The sequence below is a fragment of the Phyllopteryx taeniolatus genome, chromosome 15 (assembly GCF_024500385.1).
Source record: "Phyllopteryx taeniolatus isolate TA_2022b chromosome 15, UOR_Ptae_1.2, whole genome shotgun sequence".
Classification (NCBI taxonomy): Eukaryota; Metazoa; Chordata; class Actinopteri; order Syngnathiformes; family Syngnathidae; genus Phyllopteryx; species Phyllopteryx taeniolatus.
This window is the reverse complement of record NC_084516.1, coordinates 10,990,841-11,017,831: the sequence shown is the minus strand read 5'-3', so window position 1 is coordinate 11,017,831 and position 26,991 is coordinate 10,990,841.

The following is a 26,991-nucleotide window of genomic DNA, read 5'->3' as shown; positions in this document are numbered from 1 at the left end:
CCATTTACTACACCGTTCATCCTCACTAGGGTCACGGGTATGCTGGAGCCTATCCCAGCTAACTTCGGGCGAGAGGCGGGGTACACCCTGAACTGCTCGCCAGCCAATCGCAGGGCACATATAAACAAACAACTGCCCACATTCACAACTACGGTCAATTTAAAGTTGTCAATTAACCTACCATGCATGTTTTTGGGATGTGGGAGGAAACCGGAATGCCCGGAGAAAACTCACGCAGGCACGGGGAGAACATGCAAACTCCACACAGGTGGGGATGGGGATTGAACCCCAGTCCTCAGAACTGTGAGGCAGACGCTCTAACCAGTCGTCCACCATGCCACCCAGTTGGCAACCGTGTCACCTTAATATAATATACTCTTGGTTTAAGCAGGACTTCAATGTTAACATGGGCAATGATTGTGGGAACTTGAAGGGTGTGTTCAGGAGGAATTCACATTTTTTTTTACCTCTGAGTAAAAATCAAAGCATACAGTATGGTTCTGTTTTTTGTTTTTTTTAGTATTGTGAAAAACGACTATTGCCTTATTTATCCATTCTCCGACCAGTGAAAGTGCAACACAGAGCAATGGACAGCTATCAGCAAGCAGTCTTGGGCTCAGACACTTCACAAGTACAGGTTTTTAAGATAACCTGATGTTAACTCCAGAGCCAAGACTGCATATGTGAATTGTGTACCCGTAAGACCGCACTAATGACTCGGGTTTGAATTACAGCAATTGATACAGTCATATCCAAACAGCTCTATAAAATAAGCCAACGAGTGTCAAAAGTCTTGACGTTAATGGCGTCTGACAACAAACATGTTGTCTTGGGTGGAACAGTTTAGCTCATCAATGCAGCCATGACGCTGCATGTGATGTGCGTAGGGGGATTTGTGTTGCTGTGGCAGCGATGCACACCTCATTAGAATCTAAGAAATGCTTTCTCGTACTGCTGAGACAGATATGCTGAGGCTACAGAGACACAGTACAGCTCAGAAAAATTATTGTGCATTATCTGTTTTTCTCTGCAGTGTCTGTGTTGCTGAAAAAACAAACAAACAAAAAAAATCAATGGTTGGACGTTATGGTGGCATATCTACACTATTTTTTGAGAGCTTCACTTTCCAGGTCAAGAGTGGCTGAGAGCAGCTGTAGTCTTTTAAATGGAACAACATGCTTTTAACTGAGAATATTTCATATTTGCAAAATGCATTTTAATTTACCCCCAACACCTTTATAGTCATTGTGCCAAACAAACCGAAAATGGTGTTGTTTTTGTTCCCCAGAGTAAATACAAAAAAAAATGGAATACATCAAGGTCCATAAAAAGTGCTCTTTGTGCAGTGGAGACTACTCATTGACATCCAACTCTCTCTTCTGTTTTATTAGATTTATTCAATTAACTTGAGAAAATGTGGGAATATAAAATTTACAATCCAATGACGTGACGCAAGAAATGAGGCTTTGGTACAATTTTTTTCTCGGTTTTATTGTATATTTCACAAATGCACAGCAATGTAATAGGCTTTTTGCCCATGGAGCAGCATGTTCTTTATTACTGGGACATAATTTTTTAATTTGAGCGATTTCGATTCTGGTTCCTAGCTTCGACTCCAGTTCCAAATGATTCTCGCTTCTGATTAATTTTCTGGATAGGGAAAAAAAAGTTTGCATGGTTTAAATAAGGGGTGTCCAAAGAAAGGCCATCTTTTTAGCAGCCTGCAGCATAAACTAAAACTAACATTTGACACGACACGTCATTTGACTACTTTATTCTATTGACAGCCGACTACCGTGTTGGCACCAAATGACATAGTAGTTTTGGTAAAGTGCTTTACAAGATGGATGAATACATAGAATTAGAATATTTAAGGACGCTCCCAAGCAGCGGCGGAACACCCAGCTTGGCGTAGACCGGTCTCCCAAATTGGCAAATGCACAGCGAGACTTGCACTTGCACATAAGTTAGGATCCACTAGCATTTGCACCCTGCCGCAGATGCGCTGTCAACAAAAATAGAGCTCTTAATGTTTACTTTCACAGTGTTATTTATAATGTAAATATGATCACTATGCTACTATTATCGACTACAATCATTATGTCTTATGTATTAATTGAAAAATGTTGACATTAAGCATGTGCTTATAATTCAGATGCAGTAAATATGTTGACTTGTATTCATATTAAAGTCATATTCATATTAGGAGTTGAACACATTGTCCATTGCAGCTGCATTTAACAGATAAGTCATTTAAAGAACTAACGTGATGATAGCATTGAAGCCAAAGACCAGTAAAATAGATTGACTGTATAAATCCCATGTGGAGCTTTCCATATCTTAATAGTCCAGAGAGAGGGAAATGATTTACAACACAACCATTTGTGTGTGTTTAGTGTGTGTGTGTGTGTGTGTGTGCGCGCACGAATATGTATGTTTGGCATGCTCAGAAATTTCCTGCACAGTACAAAATTTTACTCTTCCTGAATTAGAAAACTGCTTTTGCACAGCACTTACTCTTAGAGCTGAAGAAGGTGAGAAGTCAAAAGAACTTTCTGTACAAATTGGTCTGGCGAACATTGCAAAGTAGTGTTTTTCAAAATACTTTTTGCACAAAATATGTCTTCCATAAATAATGGAACATCCTTATTTGTGTTACAGATTGTGAACAGTTGGACCCCAAAGCCGTGGGAGGAATTACTTTATTGCAAAAAAAGGTTTAACATAAGGTGCTACTGTCATGAAAAGTCGATAGTCTGTTCACACAAAGTACAAAAGAAGGAATGCTGGGAACAAAAGGTACTACTAACTAGAGTACAGAGTATAAAAGCACAAACATAAAAGACAAAAAAAATAAAATAAAATTAAGGTTTTGAAGTGGCCTAGTCAAAGTGTGAAATGTAATCCGATTGAAATGCTGTGGCATCTGTTCATGCTCGAAAACTTTCCAGTGCTGCTGAATTAAAACAATTCTGCAAGAAACAGTGGGCCAAAATATCTCCACAGAAAAGAGAAGACCTATTGCCACTTATAGATAATGCTTGATTAAGTTGTTGCTGCTGAGCGGGGACCAACCACTTATTAAGTTTAGGCGCAATCGCTTTTTCACACAGAGCCAGATAGTTTTGAATAGTTTTTTTCCTGAAAAAAATAAATCACCATTTAAAAAGTTCACTTCATGTTTGCTTGGGTTATCTTTGTCTGATATTTACATTTGTTTGATGATTAGAGTGGAGAAACTATACACAAATATAAAAATTTAAGAAGGGGGCAAATACTTTTCCATGGCAGTATATATATATATATATATATATATATCCATCCATCCATTTTCTGAGCCGCTTCTCCTCACTAGGGTCGCGGGCGTGCTGGAGCCTATCCCAGCTATTATATATATACACACACACACACACAGAGATCTCGTTTGACGTGCGTCTGAGACACACAAATATGAGCAGGGATGCCATCCATTCATCCATCCATCCATTTTCTGAGCCGCTTCTCCTCACTCGGGTTGCGGGTCATGCTGGAGCCTATCCCAGCTATCATCGAGCAGGAGGCAGGGTACACCCTGAACTGGTTGCCAGCCAATCGCAGGGCACATACAAACAACCATTCGCACTCACATTCACACCTACGGGCAATTTAGAGTCTTCAATCAACCTACCATGCATGTTTTTGGGGTGTGGGAGGAAACCGGAGTGCCTGGAGAAAACCCATGCAGGCACAGACTTGTATAGTCTTAAGTGTAAAATTATATTAATATTACATTTGGAACGTCCAGAAAAATAAATCGTCTACTGTTGTACTCAATAACAGATGTTGGACAGGTCAACCAAGGAAAACAACTGTTGAGCACAGAAACATTTCTGTAAGGATAATAGAGGTGTAAAGAAAAACATAAAAAAGGTCATGAATAGCAACAAAAATACACTGATTACCAAGAAGAATAGGAAGGGTTGGAATTGGAATTTGCCCCCCTCACAAAAAAAATGGAGAAGAGCCTCAGATGTTCTCCTTTATTCTCCTTCATTATGTAGCAAGATGATCACACTAAAAACCAAGATCATACAGGCAAAACAGCAAACCAAATAATCGGGCAACAAGTGGAAGGTTTTCCACTAGCGAAGTCAGTCGCCAGACCCAATTTATAAAGAGATTGTATTTTACTTGCTAAAGAGGAGACTGAAAAAAAGGTTAGCTATGAAGAAGTGGGACACTGAGAGGACCGAGGAGAGGCGAAAGGAATACATTGAGATGCGACACAGGGCAAAGGTAGAGGTGGCAAAGGCCAAACAAGAGGCATATGATGACATGTATGGCAGGTTGGACACTAAAGAAGGAGAAAAGGATCTATACAGGCTGGCCAGACAGAGGGATAGAGATTGGAAGGATGTGGAGCAGGTTAGGGTGATTAAGGATAGAGACGGAAATATGTTGACTGGTGCCAGCAGTGTGCTAGCTAGATGGAAAGAATACTTTGAGGAGTTGATGAATGAGGAAAATGAGAGAGAAGGGAGAGTAGAAGAGGCAAGTGTGGTGTACCAGGAAGTGGTAATTATTAGTAATGGGGACGTTAGAAAAGGCATTAAAGAGGATGAAAAATGAAAAGGCAGTTGGTCCTGATGACATTCCTGTGGAGGTATGGAAGCATCTATGAGAGGTGGCTGTGGAGTTTTTGACCAGCTTGTTCAATAGAATTCTAGTGCCTGAGAAGATGCCTGAGGAATGGAGGAAAAGTGTACTGGTTCCCATTTTTAAGAACAAAGGTGATGTGCAGAGCTGTGGGTACTATAGAGAAATAAAGTTGATGAGCCACACAATGAAGTTATGGGAAAGAGTGGTGGAGGCTAGACTGTCAGGAAGGTGTCAGGTGTGTTATGTGACAGAAGAGTCTCTGCTAGGATGAAGGGCAAAGTTTATAAAACGGTGGTGAGGCCAGTCATGATGTACGGATTAGAGACAGTGGCACTGAAGAGACAGGAAGCAGAGCTGGATGTGGCGGAAAAGAAGATGTTGAGGTTCGCTCTCGGAGTGACCAGGTTGGATAAAATTAGAAATGAGCTCATCAGAGGGACAGCCAAGGTTCGATGTTTTGGAGACAAAGTTAGAGAGAGTAGACTTCGATGGTTTGGACACGTCCAGAGGAGAAATAGTGAGTATATTGGTAGAAGGATGATGAGGATGGAGCTGCCAGGCAAGAGAGCTAGAGGAAGACCAAAGAGAAGGTTGATGGATGTCGTGAGGGAAGACATGATGGCAGTTGGTGTTCGAGAGGAGGATGCAGGAGATAGGCTTACATGGAAAAGGATGACGCGCTGTGGCGACCCTAACGGGACAAGCCGAAAGGAAAAGAAGAAGAAAGAGGAGACTGAAGTTGTCAACCCTCCAAAAGAAAAAATACTAAAAGAGGCTGTAGTGATGAAAGTCTGCAAAAGCATCACAAAGGAATGCAAAAGATTTCAATGGGTCACTAGATTGACGTACTTATTACAAGCAAAAGATTTGCCCCTAATACATTTTTCATTCACTTTAATCTCTTTAGTCTATCAGCTCGGCACACGTCTGCCCATGTTAAAAGGTACTGAAAGAGTCATAACAGTCACTGACCTGTTCTCTCCCAGCTGGTTAATATAATTCATCTCTGAGGTGTTGCCTGAACGATTTAGTACATGCTTCTGTTTTAGATACAAGGGGAAGCGTGTCATAAAAACTGCCAGTAGCCCCAGGCGAGACTGAAGACAGCCTAATGCAACACAGATAGTCCTTTGAAGGAGAGACCGTGAAATTGCCGGACATTGCAGCTAAGGAAAGTAATGGTCAGAGCCGATAGAGACAGTGGAACCTCCAGTTGAAGAAATTACATAACTATTAGTTTGTAATTTTACATTTTGTACCGCTGTCCATTGGCTTCAGTTGCTACTTCTATTGCCTTCTCTCAGCTCACAGTATTAATGAGTGCAGCTCTTTCTTCCGTGATCATGTGATGTATTTAGCGCAGCTGTGTGGGTGAAAATAGTAGTGGTGAGGCAAGCGGCAAATTTACACTTTAAAGCCAAACAATTGGCAACGTCAAAATTGAGAGAAATATCGGAGAAATTAGAGCACTATAATTGGTGAGTCTCCCAGGAAAAAGGAAGGTGTTTGCGCTTGTTTGTTTGAGTTTGTGCTTCACCCTAGAATCACCTATTTCTAGTGGACTTCACTTTAAATTGGATTAGTTTTATTTATCATTTGAAATTGCAAAAAATATACATGTTCTTTATCATAGTCATTACTATGGTGATTAAAATGCATCAAACTATTTTAATTAACAACACCCGCGACCCTAGTGAGGAGAAGCAGCTCAGAAAATGGATGGATGGATGGATTTGTAACCTGGCAAGGTGTCTGCGTAGAAGAACAACGGCACCAACCTGAACCTGTGTGCTCTCGTACGCCCCCTTCAGTGTGGCTGCCTTCCACAGTATGGAGGCAAATTATTGTCTGCCTCCCCTCGTGCTTTATCTACATTGTAATGTGATCAGTCCAACAATAAATATGTAACACACAAGTATTAAATGCATTAGCCTGACTAAGGAAAACCAGAACTCATATTTGAGGTTTCTGAAAAACATTATATTTGAGATGTGAAGACAGACAGAATAGGCACTTGCTTATAGCCACCTCTGTAGAAGTATAGGAATTAAAATAATAATAATAGTAATAAAATTATACATACAGGCGCAAAAATATAAATACATCACTTGTGTTTGGTTAGCAAGTTTCACCTTGACCAGACATTTTTTTTGTAGCCAGTTTTTTGTAACAAGCTTTTGGATTTGACCCTTCTTGGCAGAATTGCTGGAATTTAAATTGGTTTGTTCCCTGGCCCTTTTAAGCATAGTCAACAAACGTTCAATAGGGTTGAGGGTCAAGGCTTTGGAAAGGCCATTTCTTGAGCTCAATGTTAAGTTAGCCTGCTTTATACATTCCAGAACCAGTTTTGATGTTTTTTGGGGGAATCATTGCCCTGTTGGAACACCTAATTACAGCTATAGAGCTGTTAATCTGAGATGAATTTGAAGAAATTGCAGGCGATTCTTCTTCTTCATTAAGCCAGCCTCTTTGTGAGTGCACCCGTCCCACTGGCAGCAAATTGTATGTTGTTTTTTTTAAATTTCACATTGGAAAAAGAATGGTTCAAATAAATAATTTAAAGCCCACACTTACTTACTTCTTCAGATTTCTACCAGCATACTTGGAACTAACCTGTGCGAGGCAATATAAAAATGTGGAACTTCATATTATTCATGCTGCTGTGACCCAGGAGACGGCACCCCGACTTTATTTTCAAGACCTGGAAGATCTGGAATTACATACAGGCTCGTGGTGCAATTTAGTAACATCCACCCATCCATCCATTTTCTGAGCCGCTTATCCTCACTTGGGTCGCGGGCGTGCTGGAGCCTATCCCAGCTATCATTGGGCAGGAGGCGGGGTACACCCTGAACTGGTTGCCAGCCAATCGCAGGACACATACAAACAAACAACCATTTGCACTCACATTCACACCTACAGGCAATTTAGAGTTGTCAATTAACCTACCATGCATGTTTTTGGGATGTGGGAGGAAACCGGAGTGCCAGACGCTCTAACCAGTCGGCCACCGTGCCACCCAATTTAGTAAGAGATAGTGAAAATTCAAGAGGGCGGGAAATAAAAGAATAATAATAGAATAGAATAATAATAATAACAATTCTAAAATAGAATAGAAGAATAATAATAACAATTCTAAAATAGTTATTGTGTTAGTTTAGTAGGTTTCATAGAGACTATTTTTGTGCATAATACACTATAATACACAATTGTTTTTTTCCTTTTAGGGGATTTAGATATTTAGCTTTTTTCCTTTGTGAAAGCTGCATACAATTATGTTGTTTCAATCCCCTTGTCATATTTTAGGAAAAATAAATTGCATTGAATTAGTTTGAAAAAGGCGGCACAGTGGACAACTGGTTAGAGCGTCTGCCTCACAGTTCTGAGGACCGGGGTTAAATACCCAGCCCCACCTGTTGGAGTTTGCATGTTCTCCCCGTGCCTGCGTGGGTTTTCTCTGGGCACTGCGGTTTCTTCCCGCATCCCAAAAACATGCATGAGAGGTTGATTGAAGACTCTAAATTGCCTGTAGGTGTAAATGGTTGTTTGTTTATGTGTGCCCTGCGATTGGCTGGCAACCAGTTCAGGGTGTACCCCGCCTCCTGCCCCAAGATAGCTGGGATAGGCTCCAGCACTCCTGCGACCCTTGTGAGGATAAGCTGCACAGAAAATGGATGGATGGATGGATGGATAGTTTGAAAAATAGGTTTTAAAATTTATTAATTCAACAAAAATATTCTTAAAAGTAAAGCCTCTAACCACTTTGGAACGCCTAGATATTACCCAGATTTTTTTCCGGGTAACATATCCTCAGCTATCTGCTGGGAAAAAATAAATCACATTAACAGTTTCTGTGCGCTTACTGAAACACCCTAAGATGCCCCAAGTTGGCGCCAATGCCCTGGGTAAAAGAAAACTAGCTATCAGTAGATATCAAATTCCCTTTTACCCTAGCCCTTGCAAATAGCAGGCGTTTACTGTGTAAACAAAATGGATAATTTTTGTGGGGTGTGTTGCCAAACTCTCTATTGCATACTTGTGAAGGTTTGCTGTTTCCAGTTGCTAATATATATTTGGTTGGTGATTTGATATGCTTTTATATTCAAACTCTTGTTGCAGTGGTACCGACTGTATCTGTGATTTTTCTTTTTATATATATTTTATCAATGTGGTGATAATATTGATAACAGTTATAATTTTAGTCCCTTTAGTGGTGACATGAAATTTCACATTTCATCTGTAATTGTGACACACAGCTTGCCTCTGGTGAGGTCTCAGATGTGTGATGCCTGCTGGAATCACCTTATTTCACCACATTAAACACTCTGTGACTTACCTGTAGATGTCTTCCACAGCTTCTCATATTTCAATTACCTTTCAAAAAACTTACTATTCACGTGGCTTCGGATAAATGTTTCTTAGCTCTTCGTTTCCTCTATTTCGCCATCAAAAAGCTTTAATCAATTTCATGCCCTACAAATGCTGTTTACCCTCTTGGGAGTGAAACAGCTGCTGCATGCTCCTGACTGGCTTTCTTGAGCGTTCTTTGCTCTCCTCCCACTCTCTCTCTCTGACATTTTTTGAAAACAATTTCAATAAAAATCAAAAAGAGGTTATTCCTGTTCATTCATGACAATAACTTTCAAAAACACTTTAAAGTCACTAAAATGTTCATCACTAAGAAAAATATTGAGCTAGACACGTTTAAAATTCATCACATTAAAATGTGAACCTCCAGTTATTATCGCTATAATGGCTTTGACAAGGCTTTCTGTTCTCGATAAGTCTTCTGGTATCAGCCCTGTCGGATTTGGAGTGATTTTAAACAGTCCTTAATAGCTGATACGCTCTATCGTTTGAATGTAATATCACACATCCAACTGACAAGCAAACACCCGGATTTCTAGTTTATTCTGAAGTGGTGTATTTTCTCATCTCTCCCGGTATGGTTTTAATGTCCAGTAATCGCTCTCTGAAATAAACCTCTACTATTGTGTCCAAGCTGTTTCATTTTGAATGACCCAAAAAAAAAAACTGAACTGTCTCGGCCACTGCATGCTGTCGATCAAAACATATTCGAAAAGAGCATACGTGAGATGTTGAAAAGACACTCCAGGACTGTGGCTGTGAAATGCCAGTCTCTTTTCTCTATTGAATCTGACCTTATTCGGTCTCAAGACATCCGCTCCTTCAAGTTTTCTATTAGCTCAGCTGGACAAGACTTTGCTTTGTGTTCAAAATCACTCATCAGATACTAAAAGCAATGAATCAGGTTGGTCTTCCAGGTTTCTGGTATTAACTTTTAAAAGTTAAAACTTTATGTTGCAACATGTTCATTTGCAGAAAATTTGAGTTTTAATGTTTTATAACATTGTGTTATTGCTACATTAAACCTTATAAATGTTAACATAAGTATCTTGTCAGCTCACATCGTTTGTATTGACCATATTGTTTTTCCTTGCATGATGTAAATTAAAAGGTTGAAGTCTTGCTGTTAGTTTCTAAAATCCAAGAAATAGTTTAGGTTTAAGACCATTTCTTTACCAAAATAAGTGAGTTAATCATCTAGCTTCGTTTTTTTTTTTCTGTCACACCGCAATATACCTTAAACCTGTCTTGTTTCTACCGTGGGTTTAGGCTAACGGCGATAGCTGCACCGGGTTTTTTAATAACGTGATATTATGGTATCATGGTAGCATGTAATTTGCAATTGACTTAAAGGCAAAATATACATGTGACATGCTATGGTGTTGCGCCATCATAATAAGCAAAAGACTTTTGAATTCCTCTCTGTTTTTGAAATGGCACCTTTGGTTTTCTTCCCATTCCCTTTGTCATACAAAAGTGGAGAGCAGCATGTTTTGCTTCACTTTCCACAAACAAATCACAAAGTAATAGTACAATGGTAATCGTACCAATGGACATACCAACATACCAGACACATTGAATCGTGTCAAGGTTGGGGTCAGATATTCTGGTACTGGAAAAGTTAAACAATATGTTGCTTTAGTATCCAGTTTAATTTTTATTAAAACTGTGCAAACACAAACCCTACAGCCACAGCCTGCAAAACCATACCAACTCTTGCTGTAACACACTACACACTGCAGTATTTTTAGATAATCTTAACCATTTGAGGGTTAGGGCATCTGATTTTATTGTTTGTTCTTATTTTGGGGAAAAAAATCTTTTATGGTTCCATAGTGTGATTCATATTTTCACCCTTACATTCAGATTTTCGGCACGGTGGACGACTGGTTAGAGCGTCAGCCTCACAGTTCTGAGGACCCGTGTTCAATCCCCGGCCCCGCCTGTGTGGAGTTTGCGTGGGTTTTCTCCGGGCACTCCAGTTTCCTCCCACATCCCAAAAACATGCATTAATTGGAGACTCTAAATTGCCTGTAGGTGTGACTGTGAGTGCGAATGGTTGTTTGTTTGTATGTGCCCTGCGATTGGCTGGCAACCAGTTCAGGGTGTACCCCGCCTCCTGTCCGATGACAGCTGGGATAGCCTCCAGCACGCCCGCAACCCTAGTGAGGAGAAGCGGCTCTGGAAAATGGATGGATGGATGGACATTCAGATTTTGGCTTTGACAGGTTTATGAAACCGCGAGGGTTCGAGGCACTCACTGTTGACTCACTCTTCAGAAGGGTTGAGTGGGACTCCAAGGTTTCTTAGTCCCTTTATTTTGCAATCCTGATGTCACAATCAAACCTTTTGACCAACAAAGGCATCTCATATTGACGTTTTTTTTTTCATGTAAACTCTTTCATAATACTAGTGATCAGAGCCATTTTCATTGGCATCATGTTTGGTACAGTATTCCATGTTTCACCATTCTGAGGTAGAGTAATTATTTTACCACTTTAGGTTTGATAGATGGGTCAATGCAAAGTGTTTCATTACAGGAGGCTTTTTGCAGTGAGTGCCACAGTGTTGTGCTGTTACATCTAAGGTGGGCTGTTTCCTTTAACCCTTACCTGTGCCATAAACGGGTCACCACTCAGAGGAGGTGATTATTCTCTAGCCTGGTTAATGGTCCTTACTGACAGCACTTAATTAAAATTAATGACAAGCTTTAAGATGGCATAGATGGAAATAGGGCAGTGGGCGCAATTTTACTGCTTTAAGGATCCAGATGTAGAATAAATCACACAAGGTCCCACACTAGGACAATGTATCCCCGGTTCAAAAATAAATGAAACTACACCCAGTTTTTTGGGGTACATTTATGCCAATTAATAACACATTTAAATCCAATCCAAGCCTCTGATGAACTTCCTTGGTGGTATTCTTGCTTCATCATCAACACATTAGTCTTCCCAGCTGGATGAAAAGAGTAAGCAACAGTAACTGGAAGCGCTCAGCTTCAGCCTTAAGCTGGTCAAAATCTCATTAATGCGTATTAATGGATGACTTGCAAAGTTGTGATCCCCACAACATGGATTGGCTCTGCAGGCTCTTAACCCTACTTTTAGTCTCAGAGATTAGTTCTTATTGGATGCCCAGGTTTTTCTCTGTGTGTGAAGCCTCTTTGCATAACGTACACATTTCAGGAGCCAAAGCATCGATCAGCGTGATGTAGAATATAGGTTACAGTTCTATTTGAATAGCTTTGAGTTTTGTATGCTGGTAATAGTACAACCCCAATTCCAATGAAGTTGGGACGTTGTGTTAAACATGAATAAAAACAGAATACAATGACTTGCAAATCATGTTCAACCTATATTTAATTGAATACACTACAATGACAAGATATTTAATGTTCAAACTGATCAACTTGATTGTTTCTAGCAAATAATCATCGTCGTTTTTTTCACTGACGCCCCAGCTTATTTCAGCAAGACAATGCCAAACCACATTCTGCAGGTGTTACAACAGCGTTGCTTCGTAGTAAAAGAGTGCGGGTACCAGACTGAACTGCCTGCAGTCCAGACCTGTCTCCCATTGAAAATGTGTGGCGCATTATGAAGCGTAAAATACGACAACGGAGACCCCGGACTGTTGAACAGCTGAAGCTGTACATCAAGCAAGAATGGGAAAGAATTCCACCTACAAAGCTTCAACAATTAGTGTCCTCACTTCCCAAACCTTTATTGAATGTTGTTAAAAGAAAAGGTGATGTAACACAGTGGTAAACATGAGCCTGTCCCATCTTTTTTGGAACGTGTTGCAGCCATAAAATTCTAAGGTAATGATTATTTGCTTAAAACAGTAAAGTTTATCAGTTTGAACATTAAATATATTGTCTTTGTAGTGTATTCAATTAAATATGGGTCGAACATGATTTGCAAATCATTGTATTCTGTTTTTATGTTTAACACAACCTCCCAACTTCATTGGCATAGGGGTTGTAGTTGAGATCTCAAAATCATGGTTATGTTCAAGTTTGATCAGGATATAATGTTTTTTTTAATATAATACAAAAGATTGCAGAGTCTGTGATGGTGTGGGTTCAGTTCCCTTTGACAACGTGAACAGAAGTGTGAATATTTTTCTGAAACTTTAATGTTTTAGAAACGGACTTTTTTCTTGTTGTTGCGACTTTTGTAGTATAGTATCAAAAACAATTGAAGGATGCCTGGTAGGATACGTTGTGGTTGTCTATGACTATGCATTGCTTGTCCTATCTATCTATCTATCAAATCCAAACACGTTTTACTTTTCTTGCTTTTACTTAACATCCATTTTTGTCTTTCTTTAACATTTGTGTTTCGTCTAAATAAGTCCTGCTGAGACTGCAACCTGGTGAATATTTCATGAAAAGTAAAATGAAACATGTCGCATCTACAACTCTGAGCCTTCATCTTGTTGAATGTGCTCGTGATACATTAGGACATGTACATAGTATGTCTGTATGAACACCAGAATGAAACATTAGCATACATGTGTGTATTGAAATGTATTTAGATGTATGTGTTGTTGTTGTCTTCCTGGGGAATTACAATGTCTTTCAGAGTTAATACATTGTTTTGGTGCAATTTTATGGAAACCAAGCCAAGATATTAGCAGCCAATACTTGCACCAGGCATCCGAAACCATTGTAATTTATAGGCCTTGTTTCTGCTGATACAGCCTGGCTGTCAAAATCATCAGCATGTGCACAAACACTGGCCTTTCTGAGAGGCACAGAATTGCATATAGAGCAGACCACCGCACACCCCGAGACTGAGAGATAGAGAAGAATTGAATTCCTCTCAGCCTATTCCCTTCTCACTCTCTCATTTTCACTGACTGGTTATTCTTCCTTTTTTCTCACCCATCCCTCCATAGGCTACTCCATGCCGCCCGGAGATTATTTTGTTTTTTTCCCCCTTCTTTCACAGAGCCAAACCCATCAAGCTGGGATTTATGTGGAAAGATGTTGTTCAAGACCTCTCATCCACTTTAAAAGAATCCATGAAATAAAGGGAGGAGTTATGTTACATACTGTATGTTAGCAGTAATTATTATGGCAACCTCACTTGAAATTGTTTTCTGTTGGCCTGCTTTGGTGTGTGGTAGTTTTAGATTTGGAATTGAGTACACATCAAATTTCCCCCTAGATATTGACAAATTGAACATTTCATTTTGGTAGTACTATATTTGCCAAAGTTCTACAGATGCTGATACCATCACATTTTAAAATATTACAGAGTTAAAATGATAATCTTCACCATACTACATCCATCCATACATACATACATACTGTACATACATACATACAGTATGTACTTCACCATAGCAATTTCGGCCCTCTGTATGTTCCACATATATTGAGCACTGACAATAAAGTCCTACCATACCACACCACACCACACCACAATACTATAGCATACCATACCAAACCATACTTCCTCAGTGGCCTGTGCCACACCTGTTTCAATATAACTACACTGTCACTAAAATGTGTGTTGTGTTGTGTTGTGGTAATTACACTGATAGAGCACCAATCAGAATTTACTGATCGTTGCTGCACAGTGCAAAAAAATGATTTGCTTTTAAATCTTTTGGGGGTTAAGAGCTTTCGACAAATTGGTGACAAGTTTCTTTATCCTTGACTAACCGTTGGTGGAAATTAGCATGAACATGGGTGGACTAAGTGTGAAACTGAATAAAAAGAAACAGTGCTTAAGAAGGAGATGCTAAATCCATTACAAATGGACCACATGTAACTCCCATAAACCAACGACAAGCCAAGTCCTTGGTTAAGTACCAGAGGCAATATCATGTGACTTACAAACTTACTTGTTTTACCTAACTAACAGTATTTGAAAATTGTGTTGTTTACATTACAGTTGATGACAATCAGATATTTTTAAACACATTTTAGTCCAGTGTGCAATAAAAAAAAAATGTTTACTACGCTTGCTCAAAACTGTAACTCAGTCTGTTTCAGTTTCACCTGATTTTCTTGCATTTTTTATATTATTATTATTATTTTTTTTTTTTTATAGCTTCACTGGTTGCATGATTGGGTATTGATCTGTGGATGAGGGAACTGGGGAGCATTCTGCACATTTCTTCACCCCATTGAAAGCTGTTTAAATGGTGAAAATGCATCTGAATTCAGGCCAGCAAAACATACTTAACATGTTAATTATTTCTCTGGATTACCAGTGTTAACCCTTACCTTATTATTGACTGGCATACAAAAAATGTTATTGATCATAGTGTAAATTGACATCAACCCCTTTGAATAAAATGATCACCTTTTTCATGTCTTTTCTTGTGTTTCAACTGAAAGAGTACTGTACATTTGTCATTTAATATGCATATTTGCATCTTGACCAATGTTTACATATCATTCAACTACAGATGAAGCTAGTTGTGCATTTATATGAGCCAACATCTGCTGTGTGTTTCCAAACCTTCCGATCTGCACAGCGGAAGCCACAACATTGTGCCCTTGGCTCAAGCTTGTGGACTCGGAGGTCTTCAGAAGGTGACTCCCACGGTGTGTAATTAAACAGCAAACTGCGTCACAAAACGTGGACGCTGCCCTACAGAGCACCTCCTTGCTCTGGCATCTGTGCCAAACACCAGACCGGCTTCCTTTGCCCATTTTTCATGGCACTCCTTTGCAATCAGGGTAGAAGTCAATAAACCAGCCAGAAGAAAAGGACTACAGGCCTACCCCCATCAATCTGACAGATTATGATTCAGGAATTTCAGGAAAGTACGCCAAAGTTGGTTTCATCTAAAGTAACATATCTCCAAGTACCTCATTATACCAGAGCTCCTGGAGCACTGTGTTGCCTGTTGTTTGACTGATGGGAAGACTGCACTTTGAAGACAAAAAGACGGTTAAAAAGTCCGCCTGCAAAACAGCTTTTGACAGAGGAGGTGTTATTCAGTCAGCACTTTTGGCTCTTTTACGTAAAGCTAATATGCAGGAAGACATCTATAAAAGAAAAACTACTTTTTTCAAAACCTTTTATCATACACACATTGTGACTACACGTTGATATACTCTACATATTACAAATGCTATTTTGTGTTTAAATTTTGCCTGTTAGATAAAACAGTGTCATGCTTGTTAGAATTGCTGTCTTCTATGCAAATGACACTTAAAATATACTATATAAAATGTAGTTGTTTCATTGATCACATCTTAATTCAAAACCTCAGACACCAAACACATCAGAAGATACATATTTACCAGAATCACAATCATCTTTCAGTTTCTTAACTCTTTAAGCCTAAAAATACTTATTAACATACATTTGTTTTCCACTAAAAGTATTGTTTTGGAAAACACTAGAGGAAGGCAAAATCAAGAACAAAAACTAATCATTTAATGATTTCAGTTCAGAATAAAATTTCAGTAACTTCAAAAAGAAAAAAATGCTAACAATAATAGTAAGAACCTATTTGCTTATTTACCATACAGCTAAAAATGTGGAATCACATTTTAAAAAATCATCAACAGTTAATTGATCTCAGGAGGGATTTATTATGAGACCCGGCCAAAAGTAAGAGATGTAGCTTTTTTCGCAAGCTGCAAGCACACCGTGCACATTTGAATACAACAGAAATGAAATCTGTCTGACTGAGGTACGAGTAATGAAATCCTATATTTATATGACTTTTAAATGATTCTGCGCATTGGTGTTTAGCCACGGTCACCCGTATGAAATAGCCTGAGACCATCTGCGATTTATGATTCGGTCCCAGCCCCTGGCAAGCCGGGCTGAATAATTTACATTGTGCTGAGACCAACGTGCCCAGAATGTGAGATGCCAAAAATAGAGGAACGATAGAGCCAGATAGAGCAGGATGAAGGAACATAGTCAAACGAGTAACCAGTGTCGTTGAAAAGAGCCAACATGAAGCGTAAAGGAGCGAGTAACACGTTGAGTAATTGACTAAACATGCTGAGTCACATGAGAGGTGCTCTCCAAAGCCTTGATAATCTGCGTGTCTCCACTCTCCAATGGGTCACTATTGTTTTTAATTTGATTTTGTGCAATCAAATCAAATCCATACATGTTGAACTTTAAAATAAGCATTTGATTTTGGCCTTTTGAAGAAATTGTATACCCTCTTCTTTTAACAACTTATTAGGAGTTTGCAGACTATTATTAGTAAAATATCTTTTTGTGTAATTTGAATTTTGTGTTTATTTGTTTTTTCCCCCAAATGAATATTAATGCCAAAAAGACATGACATTTTCATGCATCACGCTTAAGTCTTTGTATGGTTTTCTATTAAACTCTCACAACAATAAAGTTGCTGCTCGCCATATTGCATTTCACTTCTTGCGGTCTCACTGTATCACATATTTTTAATACGTAGCCTACATATTTGATCTAATCTTATATGGCAGATTTTTAGGTGATCATTTTTCCATGCGGACTAATCTGACGTGCAGATTTAGGTAGCAATAAGTGTGAGCCAAGAAGAAAGAGTGCGTAAAAAGTACTGAATGTCCAAAGTTTGGGATCATTTCACACTTGCAGTGCAATATGTCTACTGCAAAGCTGAATTGACTTACCAACTACACGTCTACAGTAAAGTAAACCTTGTTAACTAATTTAATATTGCCTACCACTGTTAGTTAAAATGAATTGTAATCCCTCCACAAGTGGTCAAGAATAGGCACAGCCGCCAGTGTACTGTCAATGACTTTACTGAACAAACGGAAGCAAAATAAACAAACAACAAGCACATTCTTACACTACCTACACGGCCACAACTGGCGCCCAGAAGCATTCAACATGCAGACTTGTTTATGGTTAGCCAGTTAAATGCCAGCCGCCATCCTGACCCAAAAACAGCCAACTCCACACTCTCATTCGTTGACTCCAATGTCACTGAACAAGCCGGCACCCTCTTTTAAAGCCACACTTTCAAAGTTACTGCAGTGAATGTGAGGATCGCTAAATCAAGTGGACAAAAAATAGTACCTGCACCTTACATGCATTATTTCATATTTATATAATGCAAAATAATTCAGGCCACGTAAACTGATGGAGTGGGGTCAATGGTTGCTGAGGCACATACTGAGAGGAGGTCGCAGAGACAATCGCAACAGAACTCCAAACTTGATGTGGCCTTCGGATTAGCTCAAGAACAGCGCGCAGAGCGCTTCATGGAATGGGTTTCTTACTTCCAGTGAAAGGAACTCTGAATGCTTCAGCATACCAAGAGATTTTGGACAAATCTGTGCTCCCAGCTTTGTGGGAACAGTTTGGTCCATCAAGACATGGATGACAGAGTCTGGTGTGGATGAAATTGACTGGCCTGCACAGTCCTGACCTCAACCCGGTAGAACATCTTTGGCATGAATTAGAGCGGAGACTGAAAGCTAGGCCTTGTTGTCCAACATCAGTATATGACCTCACACAGGCACTTCTGGAAGAATGATAAAAAATTGCCATAAAACACACTCCTAAACCTAGTAGACAGCCTTCCCAGAAGAGTTGAAGCTGTTATAGCTGTAAAGGTTGGACCAATGTCATATTGAACCCCTAAGGATTAGGAATGTGATGTCAATTAAGTTCATATGTGAGTCAAGGCAGGTGAGCGAATACTTTTGGCAATATAGTGTGAATATACTGTATAAATGACAAAATAAATATATGGTCACTACTTTGTTAAGTTTTGCCTATTGCTAAGGGTTCTAGAACATAACCCACGCGATAAATGAGTGACTACTGTACTTTCTGTGTGCGTGCGTGTGTGTGTACGCTCATCCTCATGTGTGTTTGGAATCGACCCATATGCCTCCTGGCTGCAACCTTGGATGCCGCTGACTGTTTCACAGGTGAATGATCTTTAAAAAAAAAAAAAAAGCTACAAGCCCCCAGCTACCGGTCCCCAAGCCCCCAAAAAATGGACTACCGGGAGAAACTAAAACCGTAGTTGTATTGTTAAGGATGTAGTATAATGTCAATGTTCAATAGATCATGGAACCTTCCATCGTCCTTGCGTGTTCATTTTCTTTGTCCAAAGAGAGAGGAAAAACAAGACACCAACGTGCTGAGTCTCAGGGTGCATTCAATCAACTGCCCACCAGAGTGCAGGTTCACTGAATGACACCCCTTGTTTATTTGAGCTAACTCCTTTTATACACATCAGAAGGTTTTTTTATGACTGTTCAGTAGAAGGTTTTGATATATGTTTAGCAGAAGGTACCTCTGGCCTTGGATGTTTTCAGAAAAGGGAGTCATCCTAAGAACATCATTCTTCAGTAATCTACCTTGGGTGCTATAAAGAAAAGGGAGTCATTCTAAGAACATCATTCTTCAGTAATCTACCTTGGCTGCTATAAAGAAGAAAAGGGAATCATTCTAAAATGTGGGCACCCCTCTGGCCTTGGATGTTTTGGAAATGGAACTTAATTGTTAAAGAAAGGAACATAGCTTCATGAGTACAAATATAACAATCCAACAGTATACACACTGTGAATATTTTGCAAAGGTCACAAGTAAATGAACAATTAACATTTGGGAATTATAGTGGTACCCGGAAGATAAAAAGATCCAAAAGTTGTACAATTTCGAGTTTGACCAAAAGTGTTAAATGCAACAAAGTTCTAACAATTTTGTGAGATATCTTTTCAGCGAAGATGTACACTGCTACGTTAGTTATTCTCATTCAAGCTCGTAACGAGTTAACCGCTTTACAATTGCTCTGCACTTAATAATCAAACATATTTTTGTCTGACAGTTAATGATATTTGTCGTGAAGTGCTCGCATTATGCCTCCTCATTAGTCATTCAAATTAAGGAGAGTATTTTATCGTTTCTAATGGACCAATATTAGATTTACTTGATTGAAAAGGTGCTCTCTTCAAAACTGCATTCTCCTCCAGACCACCCATGCTCTTTCGTAATTTTACCTTAGACTTTTGTTGTTGTTTTTTTTTTTTAGAGAAGCTTTGATCACCTTGAAAAGCACTAGATAAAATGTGTATTATTATCATGTTAAATCCCTCCATCCATCCATTTTCTGTTCCTCACTAGGGTCACGGCGTGCTGGAGGCTATCCCAGCTATCTTCGGGCGAGAGGCGGGGTACACCCTGAACTGGTCGCCAGCCAATCGCAGTGTCAGTTAAAAAATTGCCCAAATATTTAAGACTAATTTTTATCACTGCAACAGTTTTGACAACAGAACAAATTATTCCAAATAGATTTGCCTTCAATTTGAATTCGTAAAACAAAGTGAAGTTCCACTAGCAGTAGTATGGACTGAGGTCCAACTTTGAGATTTGACTGCATAAAAAGAAATAAATGATATTGGAAACACAAAAGGTTTCAGCTAAATTAATGTATATGTAATGTCCTTGAGGATGTCTCTCTGAACACAATGCTAGCAGGCAACCATGATTACATTTGGTGATAATCTTCAACCCGTACCAATCAGGCAGCCTAATCACATTTTAGATTTAATAAAATGGGAGCAGGCAGCACAAAGTTAAACTGAAGCAGATAAGAAACTCCAGTGGCTTGTAATTTGACCTCATTGTTCTCTTGCTTTTATGGACTGTTATCATATCATATTAAGTAAATCTATCGCAAATAGCAAACTAGAGAGATTTCACTTGGTTTTTTTTTCATTTTAGTGCCAACAGGATCAAAGCAGTTGCAAATCTTGGTGATGAAGACCTTGAAAACTTGAAGTGAGAAACAACTTAATGCTTGAAGTACACTTTTGCTTTGTTTTTCTTGTGTTCCATTAGTTTGTCATCATGATTTTACTTAACAAGATGAAAAAGACAGCAATAATTTCTGTACATTTTCTGACCTAAACTGGATACTCGGTGCATCCCCTTGTGAGCTTATGTCCACAGAGACCCCATGGGCAGTTGACAGATGGCAAGGCACTGCCATACACAGATGCCCACCTCTTATCTCTCTCATCTTAGCCAGGTCAAAACGCATGAAGCAGACATGGAATCAAGCAATTGGAGAGAAAGGAAGAAAGACACGGATGTATTTGCTTAAAGAAAATGTTTCATAAGTTTTCATAGTGCATATTTCATAAATAGGTTCATAATGTTTTGTGATGAAAAATGTCAAGTGCAAAAATGTGCTTTTTTTCTTGAAGGCAGTTGAGCTTCGAGCTTCATTATATGCTTGAAAAACATGGTAGTCAATTGAGAAATTATTTGACAATTAGTCATGAGGAGTAATAAAACTTGTGACTGCCTCTCGTGACCGTCTGCCGACAATATCCAAATTTATAGCTTTATAGTGGACCTCCTTAAGTCAAGCGCAATCTATTCTGTTATGCTGGTCAAAACGCAATTTGTTGAAATTTCAAAGCAGACTTTCCCACTGAGATTGATAATATTTGTAATAATGAATACTGTCGCAATCATGTAACATTTTAACATTATCAACTAAAAGTTTGAGTGGAAGTTAACCATTACATTATGATTCAAAACCAATAAAACACTCTTTAAACACTCCCCTTACTTGTTAAATGATGAGGGGTAATAGACACTGCATTGCTAATGCACCTCACACCAATTTTTTTTTAACATAAATTGTCCCACGTGTTAAATGAATCCACCACAAATTTAATGTTGAACGTTAAAACTTAACCTTTTTGACAAACATACAGTATGTATGGCAGCTATTCACAAAGTTGCTAGCTAGTGGCTAGCACAAGAAGCAAACATAGGACTCTAATGCTAATTTAGACTCCTTGTCAAACATAACAAACATATAAATCTTAAGATTAGGGTGCGTCAGTTACAGAATATCAAAATCAAAGTGTATTACCCATAAAAAGATGGGCTGATACTGTCTGAAAGCCCTATTAAACACATGGAAATGGAAACAAAAGAAAAAACAAGCAAACAAAGCAGAAATTATGTAACAGTCCTGAACATTGCTTAACATAAACAACACTTCTGAGAAATCCACATGATGACAGGTAATCATCTCCTACTGGCACAGTACTGAAAATGTGTTTAAAAAAAGCCCACAAACCATAAGAGTCTTGTGAGTCTGTTTCCTTGAATTTAGAGGTTGTATTCTTCGTATTCTCTTTTTTTCTTAACACCCCTTGTTCAGACTAAACATTTTCTTCAGAAGTGTTACAAAAAACGAAATGCATGATGTCCCAAGTGAGGCATATTTTTCCTGAAAACTTCCACGAATTCCACATTTTATGAGCTTTTGGGTGTTCAAGCATTGCTTTTCCACTGCATTCATCATAAAGCATTGGACCATCAAATATTAAGGACAGAATTTGACGTTTACAATTTAAATAACCCCCAAAAAAAGATATTATCAGTTTGGTTTGGTTATTTAAGTTATTGGTCATAATGGGATTTGTGGCTCTGATAAGCTTCCATCACTTGTGTCTTGTGTCACCCCATGACAGTCTCATCACATTTAATTCAGCCTTCATTGTTATCTGCCTGGTTGTCTATGACTGGCTCCTCTTTTCTCTCGACAGCCTGATTCCCGGCAGCCTCAGGCATTCTACCACCGGACATCTTGAAGACATGGCCAACCTGATGCCAGACTTGTTTGTCTGTCTTGTTGTACCAGTTCTAAATGTGTATATTTTTGAGCAATTAGATCTCTAGCATTTAGTATGGAAGGAACTGACTTTGTTCATGCATTTCTGAACCACTTTTATGCACTGGCTGTTCTGTTTGGACTTCAAAATGTCACGGCATCAAACTGATGCATTAGGCAGCAGGTTTTGTTCAATCGGGCCTTGTCCTTGTGGCCACAACTGTAAGTGCTTATTTCTCGCATCTAATATTGAATATTGTCAAAGTCATGTTTTGCTATGATGTAGACGATAATCAGAACATCAGTTCTTGAGGTCCTTTTATGGTGTTGATTTTTTTAATAACAGAGTGTTGGAAACACGCATATCAAGCTGATATTGGATAATTTATCTGGTTGAATAATTGAAAAATAAATATTAAATGATACTAGCATGGTGGCCGACTAGTTAGCACATCTGCCTCACAGTTCTGGGGACCCGGGTTCAAATCCCGGCCCCGTCTGTGTGGAGTTTGCATGTTCTCCCCGTGCCTGGGTGGGTTTTCTCCAGGCACTCCGGTTTCCTCCCACATCCCAAAAAACTGCGTGGTAGGTTGAATGAAGACTCTAAATTGCCCGCAGGTGTGAATCTGAGTGTGAATGGTTGTTTGTTTCTGTGTGCCCTGCATTGGCTGGTGACCGGTTCAGGGTGTACCCCGCCTCCCACCTGAATATAGCTGGGATAGGCTCCAGCAGCCCGCAACCCTAGTGAGGAGAAGCGATAAAGAAAATGGATGTATGGATGATACTAGTGAGGATAAGCAGTACAGACGATGGATAGATATTAGTAAAACAAAAGAAAAATCAGGAATCACTCAAATATGATAAGCACCTGAGGAAGCAAAATTTACTTCATTGTATGATATATCACCCTGCACTGAGATGGACCTCAGTAGGACAATATTTATTTTACTCATCTGCCTTGACACATTTGGGCCCTTGCTTGTTTTCCGGTTGAGCTGTTTTGACTGTCTACCCACGGTGTTTCATGTTCTCCTTGTCAAATTGTGGCCATTACTTCCTTGATGAAGCCTACAATGACTGTAACACACCCCAGCCCCGTCTGTGAAACCACTGAGTGTCATTATTGCATGAAGGAACATTGCTTGCCAATGTTAGACAACATACAGAACTGGGATTTTAGGAGGCACTAATCCCGGGGCAGTTCATCTGTTGGCACTTCTCAGGCCTAAACTCTCTCTTCACTGCAGTAATAAGACATCATCCAAGCTAATGTGTCGTGCCCAGCTACTGTCACACAAAATACCTCTCTTTATTTTTCATCACATACAAGTCAGTTAATTTCCTGATGAGCTTTGTATTTATCTAATCTTATCAAATTCATGTGCAACACTTTTGATTCCTTTCGATTACTTTGTAATATAACACTGCCTGTGGTACTTTTGTTTTTACACATTCGTGTAAGACATCCCGCTGGAATAGAGCACAAAACTATTTGTGTAAACTGTATGTATAGTGGCCTTGCTTTGCATGATTGCGGCCATTCGTGAGTGTTGGGTAGAAAAACACTTTGGCCACTGGGAGGGGCAGGACTTACTTAAATGATAGCTATTTGATCGCATTTGTGTCATCTTTATGTTGCTATTATTATTTTGAAGTACATTGTAATGCTTTACCAGACCTTCAGTGCAACCATGTTTTAATTAAATGCTTGCTCATGGGCTTCGCTGCCTTCAGCTTTCCACATTTCCATCCAGTTTCCATCCTGCGTGCTTGTCCGCATTAGGGTTCTGGATAGCTGGAGCCTAAACTAGCTAACACAGGACGAGAGTCAAAGTACACCCTGGACAGGTTGCCAGCCAATCGCAGGGCATGTACAGTAGACAACAAACAATAACAAACTTTCAGACCGATGGACTACTTAGTCTTAAGTCTTCAATTAACCCATCATGCATATTTTTTGGAATGTGGGAACAAACTGAAGTACCTGGAGTAAATCCGTGCAAACAAGACAACAACACCACACAGAGAAGTTCCACCGAAGCCTCAAACACTCCTGACTGTAAAGGAGACATACTTAACACAAGTCCACTGCTGCCTTCAGTATGTCTCTAATTACTAAATGGTAAAGGCCTCATTTTGGCAAAATGTTGAAAGATGAAAGACTATACATTTTTACCCTGGTGGTGTATTAGGACAAACTCATTCAAACTCACTGTCCAAATATTTTTTATTATAGCTACAATATACTAACATTTTATTTTAAAAAATTACCAAAGCAACAAAAATTATTTTGATGTTGAAAAATGTGTGTTAGTACATTAATGATGTAAGTCAAGAAAAGCAAAATTTTAGATGAAAACATTTAGTCACAAGAAATCTGAGTCTTTTAATGTTTTGATAATTCACATCCATAGGTGAACTTGAAAAGCTCAGTGTCAGGAAATTGCCTGAAAATGAAAATAGCCTCAAGGCTGGTTAAGATTATACTGCCAGGCTTAAATATGAGAAGAAATGAAAAAGGAAAAGAACACAATATTGTACAAGTCCCAGTGTAAAGTAAACACAGGAAGGACAAAACCGAGCTGTCACTCATGCTAAAGAGTCTGAAAATGTCTTTCTAGAATATCATCTCTTTCGGCTGTGAAGAGAGTTAGTTTCCGATGCCATCCACAGGCATAGCATCCATATTTATGTTATGCTATTTTTCATCTTGCTTTAACATTGATAACCTCTACAAATTGCACACAACACACTGCAACAACTGGACAGAAGAATTGAAATGCTGTGGCTCTTCAAGTTACTCTTTAGTTCCTCCTTTTGCATCGCTGATTTGGTGCAATATCACAATCTTAATAATTACAGAAGCCTAGAGGTTAGAGTCTCAAGTCATAACCTTCAAGTCTCAAGCAAGTCCCAAGTCACTGTGGGAAAAAAAAAAATCAAGCAAGTCAAGTTGAGTTGCCACTAAATTTCACGCAAGTTGAGTCAAAAAAAATTATTACTCGGTTTAAGCAAGTCGCAAGTCAAGTCATACAATCTTGCTCCAGTCACAACATATATTGGAGTGGTAAGCCAATGTTTTTTTCACAAATAAGAACACTAAAAAAAGTATTTACACCTTAAAAAAGTTAAAGGAACAACAACGGAGATTATGATTGATTGAATTTATTGCACTGAATTGTTTTAAAGTTGTATCCATCCATCCATCCAATTGCTGAGCCGCTTCTCCTCACTAGGGTCGCGGGCGTGCTGGAGCCTATCCCAGCTATCATCGGGCAGGAGGCGGGGTACACCCGGAACTGGTTGCCAGCCAATCGCAGGGCACATACAAACAAACAACCATTCGCACTCACATTCACACCTACTGGCAATTTAGAGTTGTCAATTAACCTACCATGCATGTTTTTGGGATGTGAGAGGAAACCGGAGTGCCCGGAGAACAACCCACGCAGGCAGGGAACAGAACACGCAAACTCCACACAGGCGGGGCAGGGGATTGAACCCCGGTCCTCAGAACTGTGAGGCAGATGCTCTAACCAGCCTCCACCGTGCCACGTTTTAAAGTTGTATTTCGAACCTAATTTAACTCACCTTTATTTCTGAACAAACTATGCTGTTTACTTTGTGGTGACAGCCTTGTAACTCCTATGGTTCTCAAGAGAACACCATAAAACAAAAGACATACATAATGAATATTTTCACAGCATTTTTTCACCTTTAATGTGACACATAACCTGTACAACTCATTTGAGGGGGAAAAAAAATGGAAATCTTTTCGAGAGAAATAAAAATAAACAGAGTAATGTGGTTGCTTATGTGTGCACATGCTCTCATAACTAGGGTGGCTGTGTTTAGAATTATACAGATTAATTTAGAAGCACTGACTCTGGAGAATTGATACTTGTCATTAGATTAAAAGTTATGTTTCATATGCTGCAGTCTCAATTTTACAATGCAGATAGCTTTATCACAGCGCTGACACATCACATGACATTTTATCGGTCAGCTGACTCAAGTCCCCCATCTCTGCAATAGCCTACATATTATACGTAATGTAGTACCGGGAGAGGTAGATGCTGACTCCCTGGTATCCCAAGCATCATGTTGTACATAAATGTTAATGGTAATGTTTGATGTTTTTAGTGTTTCCTCATAACAACAGTTCTCTGTAAATTTGAATCACTACTTGGTTTTTGTTTTTATTGTGTTGTGCAACAAATCAGTGAGCAACAAAATATTAAGAAAGAGTGTCTTTATTACTTGTCCAGGTCCATTTTTAAAAAGTAATTCATTTATACACATGGTCAAAATTTTAGGTAGTGTTGTTAAAGAGAGAACAATCCACTACAGTCAGTCAAATCCATCCATCCATCCATCCATTTTCTACACCGT